Raw genomic sequence first — 21,048 nt, forward strand, 5'->3', positions numbered from 1 at the left:
ACGGGGGCACCTGGCTGGTTCGTTTGGTGTCCAACTCTTGATTTTGGCTCAGGTCGTGATCTCACGCTTTGTGAGGGCTCGTGAGGCTCGCTGCTGTCAGCGCACAGCTTTGGATCCTCTGGCCCCCTCTCGCTCTCTGCCCCTCCCCCACTGGCGCTCTCTCTCAAAAATAAACATCAAAAAATGTATATATATGTGTATAAACACACACGCACGTGCGCATATAATTGCAAGTCTTTGCCTATAGGCTCTCTCCATTTTTTTGTGTCTCCAGGACGCGTTTCTTAATCGTCACATTTAGAATTAGATGTTTGGCCCCTTGGTACCTGCAGTTAGCTAAGGCCTCTATCAGAACATTTATTTTGTTTGGTTTCGTATACGGGAAATACGTGAATTTGTTCACTTCACGTCCTGCTTCCTTCCTCAAAGGATTGCAGGCCGCATCGTGTGCGGTGGGTGTCTGTCTTCCGCAGGACTGAACTTAATGGCAGAGATTGTGGCCCGTTTAAGAGTCATGCTTACTCCTTTCACTATTTAACCAAGAACTCTGAATGGAGGTGGCAGAGAATTTCCCCACACGTTTATTCATCACGAAGTTTTTTGGAAGTCTCCCTTTCACGGTAGAGACATTCGGCAGACTGTGCCTTAACCAAGTGATCAGAGCCAACATCGCCCATAGGGGGACGAACATGGGTATCTGGGACCGTCATCCGCTCTGCTGCGTATTTTGCCCAATACGCACGGCCTGGATCCAACAGCAAATCCAACAAATTCCAATTGGAGACCACGTTAGAAAACAACTGGCCCGTTCTCTTTAAAGCAGTCAGCGTCCCAGAAGGCAGACAAGCTGCAGATGTGGTCCAGGTTAATGGAAACCAGAGCCACGGAAGTTAATGCTTGGCTCTTGGGTCAGAAACACGTTGCGCTAAAAGACGTTGTTGGAACAATTGGGAATTGGGTATGGATGCTATGAGAGTAATCTTGTATCAGGGTAAAGTTTCCTGATAATTATATTGTGGTTACATAAGAGGATGTCTTTGTTCTTATGAAACCTAGGCTGAGATATTTAAGGGTGACGGGTTGTGGTTCTGCAACTTATTCTCAATTAGCGGAGCGAAAAAAAATTCTGTAACACATGAGATGGGGAGGGAGGGAGGGAGGGAGGGAGGGAGAGAGAGAGAGAGAGAGAGACTGGGAGAGAGCGGGCACATCCATGCAGTTCTGACTCAACTGATGAATGCAGGTGTGCAGGTAGAGGGTACATGAGTGTTGATCACGGCACTATGGCCACATTTGAAAAAATAGGTTGGGCATTTCCAAAATAAAAGGTTATTTCTTACGTTGGGCAAGAAGAACACCACCCTCTCAGGTTGTATTGAAATCAGGCGTCTTTTCTAGAGTGGTTCCAGGCTCGGGGGACAGGATCTAGCAGTTGCCAGAGTGTACCGTCCGTGACATTAATGAAGGTTCCTAGGACCTTCCCTGCATCAACTTTTTTTTTTAACGTTTTTTTTTTTTTTTTTTGAGACAGAGAGAGACCGAGCATGAACGGGGGAGGGGCAGAGAGAGAGGGAGACACAGAATCGGAAGCAGGCTCCAGGCTCTGAGCCATCAGCCCAGAGCCCGACGCGGGGCTCGAACTCACGGAGCGCGAGATGGTGACCTGAGCTGAAGTCAGACGCCCAACCGACTGAGCCACCCAGGCGCCCCATTCAACTTTTATGAGCTTCATAGGGAAAGAAGGTTTAGAATGCTCTCTAATTCTTCTTTCATATCTTATCATATCATCTGGTTCACTATCGGCCCAGCATCGATTTAGCCCAAACCAAACTCAGCCACAGGGCTGCTGTTTAAAGAGAAGTAGACGTGTGGCCTTTTTCCAGGGGATCTGATGAGCTCCGGAGGCCCTTCCAGAAGACATTGTCCTGACACTTAGACTTGTGTCACGTACCGGTTCTGTTTTCAGTTACCCGCAGATGTAACTCACAGATGTAACTCACAGATGTAACTCACAGATGTAACTCACAGATGTGATGCGCAGTAACTCAGAGTCACTTATAGATGTCTATGCTGATCAGATTAACGGAATAGTCCCCTCGTCTTCACCCCAAGTCTGTAGATATGCTCCACGGGAAGCTGTTTGCTTGCCAGACATGGAATTAAGATTAATGGAGGAAGTATGATTCGCAGTGGCACCATGGCAGTGGGCGACTGACAACTGACAGGTGACAGATGATGAAGCAGAAAATCCAGAATCACATGCATCTGACCTCTGCATAAGTTGGATCCTTGCTGGGAACACAGCACGTTCCCTGCAACATTTCCTTGGGTTAGGAGGGATGTGTGTGTGTGTGTGTGTGTGTGTGTGTGTGTGTGTGTTTTAATGTTTATTTATTTTGAGATAGAAAGTGTGAGTGAGTGGTGGGGAGAGGCAGAGAGAGAGGGAGAGAGAGAATCCCAAGCAGGACCCTGCACTGTCAGCACAGAGCCCAACTCGGGGCTTGGACTCACAACTCACGAACCGTGAGATCATGACCTGAGCTGAAATCAAGAGTCAGACGCTTAACCGACTGAGCCGCCCAGGCTCCCCGGTAGGGCTGCTTTTTAAAACTGAGACATTACTCACATCCTAGGCATTTTAGAAGAAACTGCCCTGAAGGACAGAATTGAATTGAAGATTCTTTTCCTTACAGCCAGGATGGCTGGGGATCCCGGGTAGAGAGGGGAGCAGAGTGAAGGGAGCCCAGCTCAGTGGGGCTGGGGCTGCCGCCCAGGCGGTGACAAGGAAGCGTTTGGGAGGCTGAGCTGGCACGAGGCCAGGAAGGACCTGGGGGTGAGGACAGCCAGAGGTGGCGAGGAAAAGAAAGACAACTGGCCAGCCGGGCGCCCAGGCCGGGCTGCCTCCTGGTGCCTGTGCGGGGCTCGGCCCAGGGTACGTTCTAATTCCCATGAGGCAGATGAAGAAAACATGCAGAAAAGCAAAGGATGAACACGAAGCAGAGGCTGGAAAAGAAGGACTCGGTAAAAGGTTCCGGGCGTGGAATTACGCAGTAAGACAGGTAGCGTGGGGTTTGGCCAGATAAACCAGTACGTGAGCCACGCCTACTTAGTTGTGGGAGGACAAAGGGGAACGCTCTGGGGACGGGGGAGTGAGCACGGAAGTGTCTCCCGCATCAGGGACAGACCTGATCAGTGGCTCCAGACATGTGGGTTTCACAGTCTAGCGTGATCAAGAGCGCAAAACGGTAGGCACTGACCTCGCGTTGCCAACCTGTTATTTATTCGAGTCAGGGAGACGTTTGCAAATCCCAGACTCACCGTCTCCGATCACCGTCACGTCAGAAAACGGGGGAATTTCCACCCCCGTAAAACAGGAAGGACCGAACCTCAGAATGGAGGACCGTGCTGCACGCTGGACACGTGCAGTGTGGTACCAGACCACTTCTGTTTCTCTTTTTTGCTTCAGGCCAATGCAAACTTCGCCCAGTGGGGCAGATGCCCTGGCCTCCCGGCCACCTCGGCTCCACAGCCCGGAAGCCCCTGGCTTCAAATGGGGCAATTAACCCGAGGGCCCCAAGACCCTCACCTGTTAGCTCCAGAGCCACGGAGAGCCCTGGCCTTCTAATGAACAGGAACAGGGGCACCTTTGTCACCAGCTAACAAAGGGACTGAGGTGATTGGAGGCAGGTGACTGTTGCGCTTAAGGTGGTGATTTGATTCGTGACCTTTAGTCTCCATTTTAAGCAGAAGAGTGAACAACTATAATTGTGTACTGTGTTCTTTTTTTTTTCCTGTATTTAACCTTCAACATTACCTCCAGGCGAGCGCCTGATCTTCCCCGGCCCCAGGAGAGGGCTACCTTGTTTATGCGTTTAATTCTCCCTTCTCTCCCTTCCTGAGCCGCCATTTTCAGCGGGCACGGAAAAAGGGACCTAAGTGTAGGTAAATGGTTACGTTTCTGGTTTTTTTTTTTTTTTGACTCTGAGCTGAAGACTTTCTGTCCCGTTTCAGAGGATTAGAGCTAGCTCTCTGGAACGATTTCAAAACTCTGGCCCCGTATCCTTGAGGTGAATGTTAGGGGCACTTTGGGGCGACTCCCCAACACGCACGCCAGCCCCTCGCACCGCACAGCGGCAGGCCATGTCGGGGACTGACCCAGGTCGAGAACGGGCAACATTGGGTGAAAGGTAATCCGTCTCCCCTTGGACCGGACGGAGAACTCCATTCTGGCCATTCCGACTTGAGTCTGTCTCTGGCAGCTCCCGAGAAAGTTCTTCCTCCCTCGTAAGAGAGGCAGGATTTCTGGTTCCTTCTGAAGGTGAGCAAAGAGGTGAGCCGCCCCGCATGCTAGCGGCTCTCTTACAGCCAGGAGGGAGCCAGCTTGAGGAGGAGACCAATGACAAAGATGTGGACGCACAGATCTTGGAAGACATTGGATCTTGGTGGCACTGGGCTGCCTGGTCAGCCACGACTGGCGTCCCGTTTACCCGGAGTCTGGTGTCCCGGGAACCAGTGATTTCGGTTTGTGTGGGGGGTTTGATCTTGCAACCCCAGGCCTCCTGATACCGCACCCACCTTCCTTCTCCCCACTGGTTTACCTTGAACGTGTGTTCGGTTTCTCACAAATTCCTCCACGTCTTTCCCGGCATTCTCTGGGGGCTTGTGTGTCTGCCCAGGACTGTTGAAAAAAACAGATGAGTGCACTGTCCACTTTATTTCCTGGGTCCCCTTATCTCCTGTCCCCTAGTCAGACCGTCCAAGCTCCATATCGTCCCAAGACCCAGCCAAATATCATCTTCTCTGAAGAGCCTTCCCGAATCCCAAGAGAAGGGTCATGTTCACACTCCCTTATGCCTCCGTTGTGCAGTGATTAAGGGGGCGACAAGACAGGCGGCTTCCAAAAGGTCAGCATTATTAGGATGTAGTTTCAGATGTGTGTGATAAGATCTTAACACCAGTGGCTTCACCAAGACAGGTATTTATTCTCATGTATGTCAAGGTCTGAGCAGGAATGTGGGTCCGTGCCATGGAGTCATCAGGGTACAAGCCCTTTCTCTCCTGTGGCTCCGCAGTCCCTGGCGTGTGGCCCTTGTCTACAAGGTCCAAGATACTTGACCACCATGTCCTTATTTTGGCCAGGAGAGAGGACAAAGGAAAAGTGGAGGGTTTGTCCCCTCCCTTTAAGGAAACAACTTTACTTTTGTTCACATTCCGTTGACAAGACGTTAAATAGCCTCGATGAGCTGCAAAGGAGTCTGGGAAGTGTAGTTTTTATATTGGTGGTTGGTGTGCCCCGGTAAAAGTCTGATTACAGTGGAAGGAGGAGCGTTTAGGGATAGGGGTGACTCCCACTTTCTATAAAATATCATTGGCCTCAATCACAGATCAGTGCTATTAGCACAGGTTTCCACGCGGGACTCCTTACTCGACAGGTGAAATGCAACTTGGTTCCATTCTCAGTAAAAGAGAAAGCCGGTGCCACGAAAACATCCTTGCCAGTGGCAACCCATTGAGTGATTTCTGCAGCTGCTGCGAGCAAGGTGAGGACAACCTTAGGCCACACCCTCTAGCCTGAGACCCACCGGTGACAGCTGCCTGGATCTGGCAGTCTCAGGACACCAAAATTCTGAAACCATCGTAGTCCATGGCATGGTTCCATTTACTGTGAACGAGGGATCTATCTACATCTCACACAGTCGAATAGGACCCCACTCCTTCAGCGACACTTGCCCAGTTTGGTAAATCACAGAACAAAACAGAAATGAAAACCTGCGCTACAGCAATGCAAGAAATGTCGTGCTGGCCGCGAAGCCTGGACAATAACTTTGCAACGCGTATTGGATGAGACGCCTTGGCTGTCTCCATACAGGACACCTCTATCCTTAGTGGACCTGAGGGACTGATGTTCTCCGGTTTGGGGGTCTCAGAAAACTGCCGAAGGAAAAACAGTGCCAAATAAGCTCTAACGTTATGCTCAGTACGTGCGATGTGTTGCTTATTTGAACCGTAAAGAAAAGTAATGCCGTTCTTGTTCACAGAAAAGGAATTTCTTCTCTCTCTCCAACTGTTCAATGTTTAAAATGCGTTGCTTTGAAGAAGGGGCCAGATAATTAATTAGCCTGCACGCAGGTAAGCCCCATGTCTTTATTGGATCCTGATAGACTCTGGGTTTTCGTTATTTGTTAATAAACACCCCCCACCCCCGGGGTCTAAGATCCTTGAAGCCAAGCATGCCTTAAATCTCAATGTCCCCAGATGTTGGGGGATATTTGTAAAGCCGTGAGCAGGCAGAACACTGATCCAGGCAGATCCGCATTAGGATCTGGATGAAGATTTCTGTTAGAGAAGGACAGTCATCTTATGGAAATTTATAGCCCACACTTGAATTCCAGAGGCCCCGAGAAAGCCTGCTGTAAATAACTCAATTTAACTGTTCACTCCAGTGTGGCCCAAACATACACAATCACCCCTCTTTGGGCTTGTATTGAAAAATGATTCCTGTGATGCATTTTAAGCACATGTTAAACACAGAGGCCAACATAAGTACCCTTTCTTGTACCCATTGCCCTTCAGTCTTAGCATTTTGTCATACTATTTCAGAGTTTTAGAAAATTCAGTATCCCGGGGCACCTGGCGGCTCAGTCGGTTAGGCGTACGACTTGGGCTCAGGTCATGATCTTGTAGTTTGTGAGTCAGGCTCCATGCTGACCGGCCAGAGCCTGGAGCCTGCTTCGGGTTCCGTGTCTTCCTCTCGCTCTCTGCCCCTCCCCTGCTCGTGCTCTGTCTCTCTGCCTCTCTCTCTCTCAAAAATAAATACACGATAAGAAAATTTAAAGAAAACTCAGCATCCCTTTTCACGTAACACTTTTGAGGTCATAAGGAGCCTACAGCGGGAAATGCCGGCCCAACGAGTGGGCTCCCGCCTCAGTCTTGGCCGCCATATTCATACCCACACCGATGCTATGGCGTCTTCCTGGACCACTGCCGGGGCAGTTCCGTCTTCCCTCTCGACACTTCCACTGGCTCCCCATGCTTCCCGAGGACAGTCTTTGCTTTCCTTCGCCCAGGGTCTTTGTTCTCCGACCTCAAGAGACACCTTCTGAGCTAGGGGGTTCCTCCTCGTGGACAATACATACTGAGGCACAGAGGCACGTTGTTCACAGCCTTCCTTTTGCCTCGCCCTGGCCCTTCTCTCTTGCCTCTAGAAAGTATCTAGTAAGGCACGGCTCAGATGTACCTCCTTCAAGATGCTTTCACTGGATTCCCTCAGCCTCTGCAGTTCTCGAGGCTGATCTGTATCATGTCTCTGGAGACGCTTGTGGCGTTGTGGGCTTTTTTGTTTTTGTTTTTGTTTTGTTTTGAAAACATCACTGATATTTTCAAGCCTTTTGAGGCAAGGACTCTCTCTCCTGCAACTTTGTCTTCTGTAGCTCTCGGTGCAGGGTAAGGCCGTGATAGATCATGATTGAATGCACGAACAGGTGAATGAGTCAATACAACAGGCTTTCTCGTTGGATAGTCTTGAGGGCTAGAATTTGGATCTTGGGGTGGACGAAAACCTGGGTTTTATGAAGATTTGGCTCAAATCTAGGTTTTAGCCTGGGAAACTGGAGGAATGGTGACCCCGGCTGGCAAGAGGGCCACCAGCAGGAGCAAGACCTGGCTGAGGCAGAGGGTACAAGGCCAACCCTGGGCTCACGGTGTGCAGTGATGAGAGGACAGCCCCCCGAAGTGACGATGTGCACTCCACCCACCAGTGCAGAGCCAAGTGACCAAAGGGTGGCAAAAGGAGATTTTGGAATTCCTCAAAAAGTGAAGTGTAGAATTGCCCTCTGACCCCACGATTCCACTCCTGGGTATACACCCTGAAGAATGGAAACCAGGTTTCAAAGAAAAATTTGTACATCATGTTCCTAGCAGCACTACCACAAGCGTCTAAAGGTAGAAGCTACCCAAATGCCCATCGACAGATGAATGGGTAAGAAAATGTGGTCTATCCATACACTGGACTGTTATTCAGCCACTCTAAAGGACCAAGGTACCGATACACGCGACAACATGGAAGAACCTTGGGAACACTATGCCAAGCAAAATAAACCAGACACAAAAGACCACGTATACGATTCCATTTATAGGAAATGTCTAGAACGGGTAGATCCACGGAGACACAAAGTAGAATAGTGGTTGTCAGGGGTGAGGGAGAGGACAGGATGAAGGATGACTGCTTAATGAGTACTCAGTCTCCTTTGGGGATGAGGCAAATATTCTGGGAGAGGTAGAGGGGTAGGCATACAACACTGTTAATGTACTAAATGCCACTGAACGATATACTTTAAAACAGTTTCTTGGGGCGCCTGGGTGGCGCAGTTGGTTAAGCGTCCGACTTCAGCCAGGTCACGATCTCGCGGTCTGTGAGTTCGAGCCCCGCGTCGGGCTCTGGGCTGATGGCTCGGAGCCTGGAGCCTGTTTCCGATTCTGTGTCTCCCTCTCTCTCTCTCTGCCCCTCCCCCGTTCACGCTCTGTCTCTCTCTGTCCCAAAAATAAATAAAAAACGTTGAAAAAAAAATTAAAAAAAAAACAAAACAGTTTCTTTTGTTTACAATTTTTTAATGTTTACTTATTTTTGAGAGAGAGAGAGAGAGAGAGAGAGAAAGAGGGAGAGCGAGCAGGGGAGGGGCAGAGAGAGAGGGAGACACAGAACCCGAAGCACACTCCAGCCTCTGAGCTGCTGACACAGAGCCCAACACGGGGCTCGAACCCACCAACCGTGAGATCATGACCTGAGCTGAAGTCAGACACTTAACCGACTGAGCCACCCAGGTGCCCCTAAAATAGTTCCTTTTATGTTCTGTGGATTTCACCTCAATAAAAAAAAACGAAATAAAAATAAGTTCAAAGGAGGTGGACTTTGGGAATCCTGGCCTGTCAAGAGAGCATTGGAGAAGAGAAGTGTCCAGGGATCCGGAAGTGGCGGGGGAGCCAGAATGGGAAGCACAGGGTTGGCCAGAGAAGTAGAACACTGAGGTTCAGGGCCCCAGGAGCCTGGGAGTGAGGTATGGATGGGGAGCAGGTGGCCAGCAGTGCTCAGTCAGGTAGAACAGTGGAAGAAAGAGAAGCTGTAGGAAAGGTCACTGGGTTGAATCATCCAACATCTATTTACTGAGCTCCTGTGGTATGCCAGGCTCCATGCTGGTTATGGGGATTTCAGTGTTTTTTGAGGAAGTGGAATGCTGGGCAGGGAAGTCAGGTCTTAGGTGTTTCAGGTGGGGATGTGCGAGAGGAAACGGAAGCACCAGATGTAGAGGGACAAGACGCTGGACGTGGGAGCGGGCAAGACCTCAGCAGCAAGTGAGAATGTCCGTGCTACGATGGTGGGTTGAGGGAACCATTGAAGATGGAGGGGAGAGAGCCCCAAAGAGAAGGAGAATGAAGGAGCCAGGGAAGGAGGGGTTAATTGGGAGAGGGATGCCTTGAATGAACCGGCAACTGGAGTCTTCTGAACCCAGGCCATGCTATGCCAGTGGGTTTCACCTTGCGGGTTACCATTTTGGATGTGGCCAGCAGCTAGCGGTCACAGCTTTACTGATTTCTGGCCCAACGTGGCGGCGGCCCTGAAGATGTATTGGGCATCAAATGCTCTCAACTGCTCTAAGCATCTCTGGGGTGTCCCATTACTGTCTGCCAGTCATACATTTTCTCCCTAAGTTATCCAACCAAGGGGCATCTGGCAATTTGTGACCATTTCTCTCAGATCACCGAGGCCCAGATTAAGCCCAAAGGCTTGAAGAATGTCATGATAGTTTTGATGTCTCCGTGCTACCACCCTGCTGGCCAACAAGCGTTGGCATATGTGACTCCATTCTGTCCAAAACGAATTCAATGCTGAAGAACGTGAGCGCTTTCCAAAGACCATCTGTTTACTCTTCTGCTTAAGGAACTCCTCTCTCCCGCAGCCTCCTAGGATTGGATTCAATAAATTCTGACACAGAGGGATATTTTTTTGGCGGGTCTAGAAACTGAATGTTTTCCAAATGGTACATTATTGATATTAAAACCGATTTGTGCATCACCAGCCATCAAAGAAATGTCCTAAATAATATCTCCAGGAATGAAAAGGAAATTGAAAAGCCTGTCCACACACATTTATCAGCAAAAACACTAAGCCTAAAACTATAAAAGTCCGCAAGAGAGAAAGCTATGGATCCCTACACATAAACAAAAGGTCCTTGGGTATAGTCAGACTTAAATCCACCTAAACCCACCTAGAAACACCTGACATGAAACAAGCTGTCCCAGGCAGCCTTGGCTTTGCTCCCCTCTCCAGCATGTGGCCACCACGGGATGCACAAGGCACAGATCTGGGAGCGAGGGAAACTTGCAACTGAATCCCAATCCCCACCTCCCACCTTCTAGAAGTTATGGCGTGATCTTCCACAAGTTACTCAAACTCTCCAAAACCTCAGTTTCCTCACGAGTAACATATCCTTCTCATAAGATTGGGTGACTAGTACGTCTTACCTTCCTTTTCTAGCCTCTGTGCCCCCCAGCATATGTGCAGACAAGGAGAAGTACATCAGACCAGTACACTGTCCTTCTGTTCATCCTGCTTCCACGGGGGCTGGTTCGCTTGCCGCCTGTTTGCTACCTCACAGAATGTAATTTGCTAATACAGAACACTAAACATAGTAGATATTTAATCAACCTTTTGTTGAATGCCTGAGGATCGCATGCAATATAATTCAGTGAGTGACTTAAGTAAAGCAATGGCATAAATATTTAAAGACTCATTGAGGATGCAGCTGTAAATCTGTATTGATTGCCGCTGCATGTTTTACTAAACGTTATAAAATTTCTGTACATCATCCCAATGAAGACGGACAGATCTCCCCCACGATTCGGAGGCGGGCATGGTTTCCATTGGTCATGGAGAATGGAGTCTAATATCTGCTTTGTCATCAATAGAGATTTCCAAGCTGGTCAAGGGGCTTTTGGTCACCCTCCAAGGGTGGATGACGGCTGCAGATTTCTCCCGAATTTTATAAAACTTAAATATCAGCGGTTTTCAAGCCAGAATCACCAATGGTATACGAAATATTTATTTGACTTAAAATTTACCTTTCAAATAGATTAGTGGCAAGTTTTATAGGACTTTAATTAAAAAAAAAACCCTATCATGTCCACACAAATGTGCAATAGTCCAATTTTAACCAGATGGATCTACCAGCTCAGTCACATGGGCTGACCCTGGAGTGAGGATTCTGGGATCATTCCTGCGGAAAGGTAGGAGCTTCCAATAAATGTGTTTCTGTAAGGAAGGTTGCAGCTCTCCACTAGCCTTCTTATGAATCACAGAACCTACATGTCATGCCCAATTAAAGGCTAGGCCAATTCGAGTGCACCTACCTGATACACGTTCCTAGACTACATAATTAGTCAAGAGGGCAGTTACAGTTTATGCTACGATAATGCTGTCTTATGGTTTTGGAACTAGTGAATTTTAAGTATTTACTGTCTGGCTTCTAGTTGATAAAACATGGAGGCAGTTGAAAAGGCAGAACGATGTATCATCTAAAGTGAAACAGAGGAGAATAGCTTCATGATCACGGACGGGTTAGACAGAGATATCTTAGGATATCCACAGTCTCACAAATGCGATCCACAAAAGACTGCCAAATTTGACATCGTTAAAGTTAAGAACTTAAAGAAAAATAGAGATACAATTAAAATTAAGAACTTTTGCCCATCAAAATATGCTATTAAGAGAGTGAAAAGGTACAATAAAGGCTGGAGAAGATATTTGCACCATATATATCTGACAAAGGATTTGTCTCCAGAATATATAAACAGACCTTACAAGTCAATAAGGAAAAGACTTGAACGCGTACTTCACCAAAAATAATGTTCAAATGGCAAATAAACATGTGAAAAGATACTCAACATTACTCACTAGGAAATGCAAATTAAAATCATAAGACTTCACTGTATACTCTTTAGAACGGCTAAAACTGAAAAAAATGTTAATAATAAGTGTTGGTGACGATGAGGACACATGGCTCGTGGAGAGTTAATTGCTACAATCTCTATTTGTCAGAATCTATTTCAGTTGTGGAAACACATATCCTACGGCCAAGTAATTAGATTCCTAGGTATATACCCAAGACATAAGTTTATCTATCTCCCAAAAGAATGTACAAAAATGTTTACGCCAGCTTTGTTTACAAACTGGAAATAATTTAGGATACAAAGCATTATTTACAATAGCCAAGACATGAAAGCACCCAAGTATTCATCCACAGATGAATGGATACAGACGATGTGGTGTGTATATATATATATATATATATATATATATATATATATATACACACACACACACACACACACACACACATACACACACACACACAGAAGAATATTACTCAGCCATAAAAAGAATGAGACCTTACCATTTGCAACAATATGGATGGACCTAGAGGGTATAATGCTAAGTGAAATAAGTCGGACAAAGAGAGACAAATACCATATGATTTCACTCATATGTGAAATCTAAGAAACAAAACAAAGAAAAAAAGAGACAAAAATAGACTCTTAAATATACAGAATTGGTGTTTGCTAAAGGGGAGGGGGGTGGGACTATGGCTGGAATAGGCGAAGGAGATTCAGAGCACACTTATCATGATGAGCACTGAGAAATGTATAGAATTGTTGAGTTATTATACTGACATCTGAAACTAATATAACACTGTATTTTAATCATACTTGAATTAAAAAAAACTGGAAACAACCCAAATGTCCATTAAGAATAGAATGGATAAAGAAGCCAGAAAAATCTCAAATAAACAACCTAACCTTATATCTAAAGGAGCTAGAAAAAGAGGAACAGACAAAACCCCAAACCAATAGAAGGAAGGAAATAATAAATATTAGAGGAGAAATAGGGGCGCCTTGGTGGCTCAGTCGGTTGAGCATCCAACTTCAGTTCAGGTCATGATCTCACAGTTCATGGGTTTGAGCCTCGCATCGGGCTCTGCGCTGATAGTTTGGAGCCTGGAGCCTGCTTCTGTGTGTGTCTCTCTCTACCCCTCCCCCGTTTTCCCTCTGTTTCTATCTCTCAAAAATAAAAATAAATGTTAAAAAAAAAATTAGAGGAGAAATAAATGAAATAAAAACTAAAAAAACCCGATTGAACAGATCTATGAAACCAGGAGCTGGTTCTTTGAAAAGAGCAACAAAAATGGATAAACCCTTAGCCAGACACATTAAAAAATAGAGGACTCAAATAAAATCAGAAATGAAAGAGGAGAAATAACAATGGACACCACAGAAATACAAAGAATTATAGGGCAATATTCTATGTTAGTAAATTGGACAACCTAGAAGGAATAGCTAAATTCCTAGAAACATATAACCTCTCTAAACTGAATCAGGAAGAAATGGAAAATTTGGGGTTCCTGGATGGCTCAATCGGTTAAGTGCCCAACTTTGGCTCAGGTCATGATCTTGTAGTCTGTGAGTTTGAGCTCTGCATCAGGCTCTGTGCTGACAGCTCAGAGCCTGCAGCCTGCTTTAGATTCTGTGTCTCCTTCTCTCTCTGCCCCACCCCGCTTGCATTCTGTCTCTCTCTCTCTCTCAAAAATAAACCTTAAAAAACTTTTAAAGAAGAAATAGCAAATTTGAACAGACCAATTATCAGCAAGGAGATTAAATCAGCAATAAAAAACTCCCAACAAGCAAAAGTCCAGGACCAGATGGCTTTGCAGGTGAATTCTACTAAACATTTAAAGAAGAGTTAATTATATATTCTTCTCAAAAAATTCCAAAATATAGAAGAGGAAAACTTTCATATTCATTCTATGAGGTCTGCATGACCCTGACACCACAACCAGATAAATACACTACAAAAAAAGAGAACTACAGGCTAACATCTCTGATGAACATAGATGCAGAAATCCTCAACAAAATACTAGCAAACAGAATCCAACAATACATTAAAGAGATTCTTTACCATGATCAAGTGGGATTTATTCTGGGGATGCAAGGCTGGTTCAATGTTCACAAATCAATCAACATGATACATCATATCAACAAGAGAAAGGATAAAAACCATATGATCATCTCAATAGATACAGAAAAAACATCTGACAAAGTACAACATCCATCCGTATTAAAAACCCTCAGCAAAGTAGATTTAGAGGGAACATACCTCAACATAATAAAGGCTGCATATGAAAAACCCACAGCTGACATCATATTCAATGGGGAAAAACAGAGCTTCTCCCCTAAGAACAGGAACCAGACAAGGATGTCCACTCTCACATGTATTCAATGTAGCACTGGAAGTCCTAGCCACAGCAATCAGGCAAGAAAAAGAAATAAAAGGCATTCGGATTGGTAAGGAAGAAGTAAAACTTTCACTATTTGTAGATGACATAATACTATATATAGAAAATCCTACAGAATCCACCAAAAAACTACTAGAACTGATAAATCCAGTAAGGTTCCAGGATACAGAATCAATATACAGAAATCTGTTGCATTTCTGTGCACTAGTAATGAAGTAGCAGAAGGAGAAATTAAGGAAACAATCCCATTTACAACTGCACCAAAAGTACTAAAATACCTTAGGAATAAACTTAACCAAGGAGGTCAAAGACCTGTACTCTGAAAATCCTAAAATACTGATGAAAGAAATTGCAGCATGGAAAGATGTTCCATGCTTACGGGTTGGGAGAACAAATATCGTTAAAATGTCTACACTACCCAAAGCAATTTACAGATTTAATGTAATCCCCATGAAAATACCAATAGCATTGTCCACACAACTAGAACAAATAATCCTAAAACGTGTATGGAACCACAAAAGACCCCAAAGGGCCAAAGCAATCTTGAGAAAGAACAAAGCAGGAGGAAATCACAATCCCAGATTTCAAGGTATCCTACGAAGCTGTGGTGATCAAGATCGTACAGCAGTGGCACAAAATAGACACATAGATCAATAGAATACAACAGAGCCCCAGAAACAAATCCATGCTTATATGGCCAATTAATCTTTCACAAAGGAGGGAAGAATGTACGATGGGGAAAAGACAGTCTTTTCCACAAATGGTGCTGGGAAAACGGGGCAGCTACCTGAAAAACAATGAAACTGGACCACCTTCTTACACCATACACAGAAATAAACTCAAAATGGATTAAGGATTGAAATGTAAGGCCTGAAACCATAAAAATCCTAGAAGAGGATTTCTCTGGCAGTGATTTCTCTGACATTAGAGATAGCAACATTTTGTCTAGATCTATCTCCTGAGGCAAGGGAAACAAAAAGCAAAATTAAACTACTGGGACTACATCAAAAATAAAATGCTTCTGCACAGAGAAGGAAACAATCAACAAAACTAAAAGCCAACTTACTGAATGGGAGAGGGTATTTGAGAATGACATATCCGATAAAGGGTTCGTATCCAAAATATAAAAGGAACTTGTACAACTCAACAACGAACAATCCAGTTGAAAAATGGGCAGAAGAGGGGCGCCTGGGTGGCTCAGTCAGTTAAGCATCTGGTTTCAGCTCAGGTCATGATCTCATCGTTCATGAGTTCAAGCCCCACGTCAGGCTCTGTGCTGACAGCTCAGAGCCTGCAACCTGCTTCGGATTCTGTGTCTCCCTCTCTCTGCCTCTCCCCCATTTGCACTCTCTTTCTCTCTCTCTCTCTCTCTCTCAAAAATAAATAAACATTAAAAAAAAATTTTTTTTTAAATGGACAGAAGACACGGACAGCCATTTCTCCAAAGAAGACATCCAAATAGCTAACAGATACATGAAAAGATGCTCAACACCACTCATCATCAGGGAAACGCAAATCAAAACTATAATGAGATGTCACCTCACACCTGTCAGAGTGGCTAAAATCAACACCACAAGAAACAAGTGTTGGCAAGGATGTAGAATAAAAAGAACCCTCCTGCGCTGTCGGTAGGAATGCAAGCTGGTGCGGCCCCTGTGAAAACCAGCATGGGGGTTCCTCAAAATATTAAAAATAGAGGGGCACCTGGGTGGCTCAGTCGGGTAAGCACCCAACTCTTGGTTTCGGCTCAGGTCACGATCTCATCGTTTGGTTTGTGAGTTGAGCCCCTCACTGGGCTCTGAGTTGACGGTGTGGAGCCTGCTCTCTCCCTCTCTCTCTTCCCCACTCCCAACCTGTGTGCTGTCACACTCTGTCTCTCTCTCTCTCTCTCTCACAATAAATAAACAAACTTAAGAAAAAAGAGCATAACGGATGAACACACTGCAGTATATTTATACACTGGAATACGACACAGGTATAAAAAAGAGTAAACTATTGCTCTAGAAAACAACACGGACGAATCTCACAGACATAATGAATGAAAAAAAAAACCAGGCACGAAAGAGTATACGTCATGTATCCATTGATAAGATGTTTACCCACAGGCAAAACAAACCTGTAAGGACGGAGATCAAAACAGCGTGCGCCTGCTTGTGCTATGACCAGCAAGGGGGCCTGTGGGAATTTTCTAGAGTAATGGAAACATTCTATTTCATGATCAGAGTGGTGGTTACTTAGGTGCATATACAGTAAAAATCCATCCACCCAGAGGACACCTAAGATTTGCACACTTTATTGTATGGATGTAACATTGCAATAGAAATGTAAAGGAAATTAGAGCCCGCAGTGCGTTGGCAAATGTTTACCCAATTCTGTAGGGGAAAAGTTGCCCACTCTGACTTCTGGTGCTTGCTGACTTCTTTTTGCTAATTTCCCTGGTGTAAATATTCTCACCATGCCAGTTCCAAGCTATACTGGTTCAAGGATTGGCAGCAAAATTCCGGAGAATGTAATATTCAGCTCTCACCGGCTCAAACTTCCCACCGCCATGGGAGCAGCTGTATCACGCTTTTGATGGTTCTCAAAACTGACCTACTCCTCTTTCAAGCTTTTGAAATTAGTTAGGAGACAAGCCTGAGGGGTTTCTGTAAACTGCTTAAAAGTGTTACCATTTGTAGCTACTTATCTGTTTGACTCCGGATTCTCTTGATATTGAGAACCCAATATAAAGAAATTGATTGCTGGTGCTGATATTACAATCTTTATCGGTAGCCCCTGGTTTTCATTTTTGTGTGATTATGAAGGTTCTTGCTGTTTTTATTTCCAAGGAAATAGGATACAAATAGAATTTCTAAAGTACCTATTTTATATATTGAGGTCTGAACTACTTAGGACTCTTTGGGCTGCAAGCCAAAAACACAACTCAAAAAAAAAAAAAAAAAAAAAAGAAAGGAATATGTTTACATTTGTAACTGAGAAATCTTCGGGGGGAAGTCAGGAATGGCCGGATCTAGGGGTTCAAATAACGTTATCAGAGTTCTGTTACTTTTGCCACCTCTCAGCTTGTTTGCCTATAGCTGCGTTTATTCCCAAGCATGTTCTTTCCATGCAGTAAATAGCAGTTGGCATTATATTCCGAACTTATATTCTCTTTATACCTCCTGATCCCCAAGAGAGAGGAAAGCTTGGGAAAGACTCTGATTGGCCTGACTTAGATTAAGCGTCCATCTCTGAACCAGCCATTGTGGCCAGGGACATGGGCTTCTCTCACTGGCCTCACTGCACCCATCTTGGGGCTCTGGTGGGTGTAAGGGAACGAGGGCAGCCCCTGGAGTCACATGGACTGTGCAGGCTATCTATGGAGTGACAGAAAGACGGCTCTGCCGAGAGAGAGAGAGAGAGAGAGAGAGAGAGAGAGAGAGAGAGAAGGCACAGGTACGGATTTAGTACCACATGGCACATAAAATGTCAACCAAACAGAAGTTTGGGCCACTACATAGACTTGGATGGTGAAACTCCCAGGCAGAGAGGTAGAAAAACTCAAGTCAAAAGGAAGAAGTCACGTGACTAAAGACACAACGTTTGGAAGAAAGTTTAAGGATGGGGTGAGGGGGTGGGTATCAGGGAGTAGGGACAGTGCAGGCACCTGGGTGCAGCAGGTGGTGTGGGCACCGTTTCTTCCCACACCTCTTACAGACCCACTGTGGGGGCAGGACTTGCTATGCGTGACCTCATCAATGTAAGCCTTGAATGCCATGACAAGTATACTCGATTCAGGAGACAGAGCGGACCCAGGGAACCGGCGTGCAAAACACTAGCCGAGTGACTCAGTTGGGGGCGGGGGGGCTCTTTAACAAACCCTCTGAGCCTCTTATTCGTCCCCTGTGAATTGGGAATTCTATGCACTCTGAGGGCCTCTTGCCAGGGCCTAGAGCTGATCTACCGCGTATTAGCCAGGTGACCATGAACAAGTTCCTTAAACTTCTCTGAGACTCCTTCTTCTGAATCCAGAGAACGGGACAAGTCATAGCACCACCTCAGAGAGCCGTCAAGATCGAATGAGAAAATCCGCATAAAGCACACGGAGCCAGGCCCGGGTCGCCGCGGGGAACGGTAACAGCAACGGTTATTCCAACCAGGAGCCATCCAGTAGACTTAGTCCACCAGAAGCCCATCGCGCCCCCTCGGAACCCCCAGCGGTACCTTCGGCTTCTCCTGTGGCAGTTACCGCTTTCCGCGTCGCCCGAGAGGTGTGCAGCCGGGCCTGACGTCCGGCCCCATCCTCTGAGTCGTCTCAGGAGCTCGGCATCCTCGACCGCCGTGGTGTTTTATGGATGCTGCACATGTGAGAAGAGATGAATGGATACAAGCTCATTCGGACGAAGGGAACCAGAAGATACAATACCTTTAAGATAGCGGTAAGTTGGGTCATGGGGATTTTTGTATCTCGGAAAAGCAAACCCTGAGCAAGACCTATATATATTCACACGGATGAACCTTAAAAGGTAGAACTGCGGTAAAAAAAAATTAAGTTGGAGAAAGAGGACTCTTCTATGACATCATTTATATACATTTATTTTTTATTTTATCTTTTCCATCTTCTTATGTTTATTTTTGAAAGAGAGAGAGAGAGAGAGAGAGTGAGCGCATGCACACAAGTCAGGGAGGGGCAGAAAGAGAGGGAAGCACAGAATCCCAAGCTGGCCCTAGGCTCTAAGCTGTCAGCACAGAGCCCGACGTGGGGCTTGAACCAACCGCAAGATCATGACCCGGGTTGAAGTCAGGTGCTTAACCGACTGAGCCACCCAGGTGCCCCCATTTATGTAAAAATTTCAAGGCACAAAGTGTTTTCTATCAATGGACACGTCGGTAAGTGTATTTATTACCTAAGAGCATAATGTCGAACACCACCTGTGGGGGTGTCCCCTCTGGCGGGGTGTGGGGGGGGGGTGTCTGGATGTGTTGAAGGTCAACGGAGTTCAGCTTTATTTGGAATAGCTTCATTTTTTAAAAAAGGACAATGGGTTCATATGGGTTGTATAATCTTTACAAATAATAAACATAAACAAATGGGGAGCAAATATGGCAAAATGTTAAGCAGTGGTCAATTCTGGGCGCCGGGAATATGGGGTGGTAATTATTTTTTTATTTATCATGTTAGATTTAGCCTTCGTATATTTATTTTTATAGTTTACATCTTACTATACATTTCCTTAAAGTGTCTTATTCCCCAAATGATTATTTTCTCCACAGGTAAAATGGCACACCGTACCAAGTCAAAGCTACAAACAATTACAGTCAACAACTCCCTCCGGTCAACAACTGTTACCGGTTAGGAATTTTTCCCGAGAGACGGGTCTGAGTTCACACAAGTGTGTTTTTTTGCCCAAATGGTAGCGTTCTACACACACTTTCCTATGACTTGCTCTTCGAAACTTGACAGAGCATCTTGAAGATAGTTCTCTCTTTACGTACAGAGATTCTGCACTTTTTATTTTTATTTAAAAAAAAAATTTTTTTTAACGTTTATTTATTTTTGAGACAGAGAGAGACAAAGCATGAACAGGGGAGGGGCAGAGAGAGAGGGAGACACAGAATCGGAAGCAGGCTCCAGGCTCTGAGCCATCAGCCCAGAGCCCGACACGGGGCTTGAACTCACGGACCGCGAGATCGTGACCTGAGCCGAAGTCGGATGCTCAACCGACTGAGCCACCCAGGCGCCCCAATTCTGCACTTTTTAAAAATAAAAGGTTGACGGCATTCTGTTTTATGAATGGACCGTAATTTTTTTTTAAGCTCCTATTGACGGACGTGGAGTTCGCTTCCAATTGTTTGCTATTACCAAACACTGTCTTGGCAAACACCGCGGTCCCTACATCTTTTCTGTAGGTCTGTGAGTCGATCTGTAGGAGAAATCATTACAGGCAGAACTGTTGGGTCAGAGGGTGTGTTCATTCACATTTTTGACTGATATCACCAAATTGCCTTCCATTGAGATGGTTCCAATTTATCCCTCACCATCAGGGTATGTGATAGATGTAAAAAAGTTTTTGTTGTTGGGGCGCCTGGGTGGCCCAGTTGGTTAAGCGTCCGACTTCGGCTCAGGTCATGATCTCGCAGTTCGTGATCTCGCAGTTCGTGAGTTCGAGCCCCGCGTCAAGCCCTATGCTGACAGCTCAGAGCCTGGAGCCTGCTTCAGATTCTGTGTCTCCCTCTCTCTCTGCTCCTGCCCTGCTCATGCTCTCTCTCTCTCTCTCTTAAAAACAAATCAAGATTAAAAAAAAGTTTTTGTTATTTAAAAAATTAAAAAGCGGAACAAAACTCAATCCATAAGTTTTGAGTCCCAGGAACTGCAGACACCTGTAAATATCATGCATATCTGCGTTTAGAATTGGCAGGCATTCACAGCAGAAGACAGGGCATGTTTTAGGTAAATATTATGGCTAATGAATTTTGTTCTTGTCGGGCTTCAGCCCACAATAAGTCCCCGCACGGCTGAAATTTAAAAGTATTTTCAAATCACTTTATGTAGCATAACATAAGCATCCTATAACCCACACAGTCTCTGTTAGTTTGTTTTGAAAGTCTTTCCCCCCTTAATAAATTGCCTTGTTTAATATACCATGGATTTTAATTATCGGATTTACAGGGTTTGGGAAGACCTAAAAAAATTGGCACGCATCAGAACATTCACGACCTATTTAGC

At 45.5% G+C, this 21,048-nt stretch overlaps 1 long non-coding RNA gene across 1 annotated transcript in view; it reads right to left on the reverse strand.

Annotated features, from left to right (window-relative positions):
* Nucleotides 1-21,048, reverse strand: part of LOC122202078 — a 53,027-nt gene that overhangs the window by 10,300 nt on the left and 21,679 nt on the right. Inside the window, exon 2 of the long non-coding RNA XR_006194449.1 lies at nucleotides 18,546-18,679. This is a non-coding gene — a long non-coding RNA (uncharacterized LOC122202078). The remainder of the gene's footprint in view (nucleotides 1-18,545; nucleotides 18,680-21,048) is intronic.

The sequence above is a fragment of the Panthera leo genome, chromosome D2, assembly GCF_018350215.1.
Source record: "Panthera leo isolate Ple1 chromosome D2, P.leo_Ple1_pat1.1, whole genome shotgun sequence".
NCBI classification, from domain to species: domain Eukaryota; kingdom Metazoa; phylum Chordata; class Mammalia; order Carnivora; family Felidae; genus Panthera; species Panthera leo.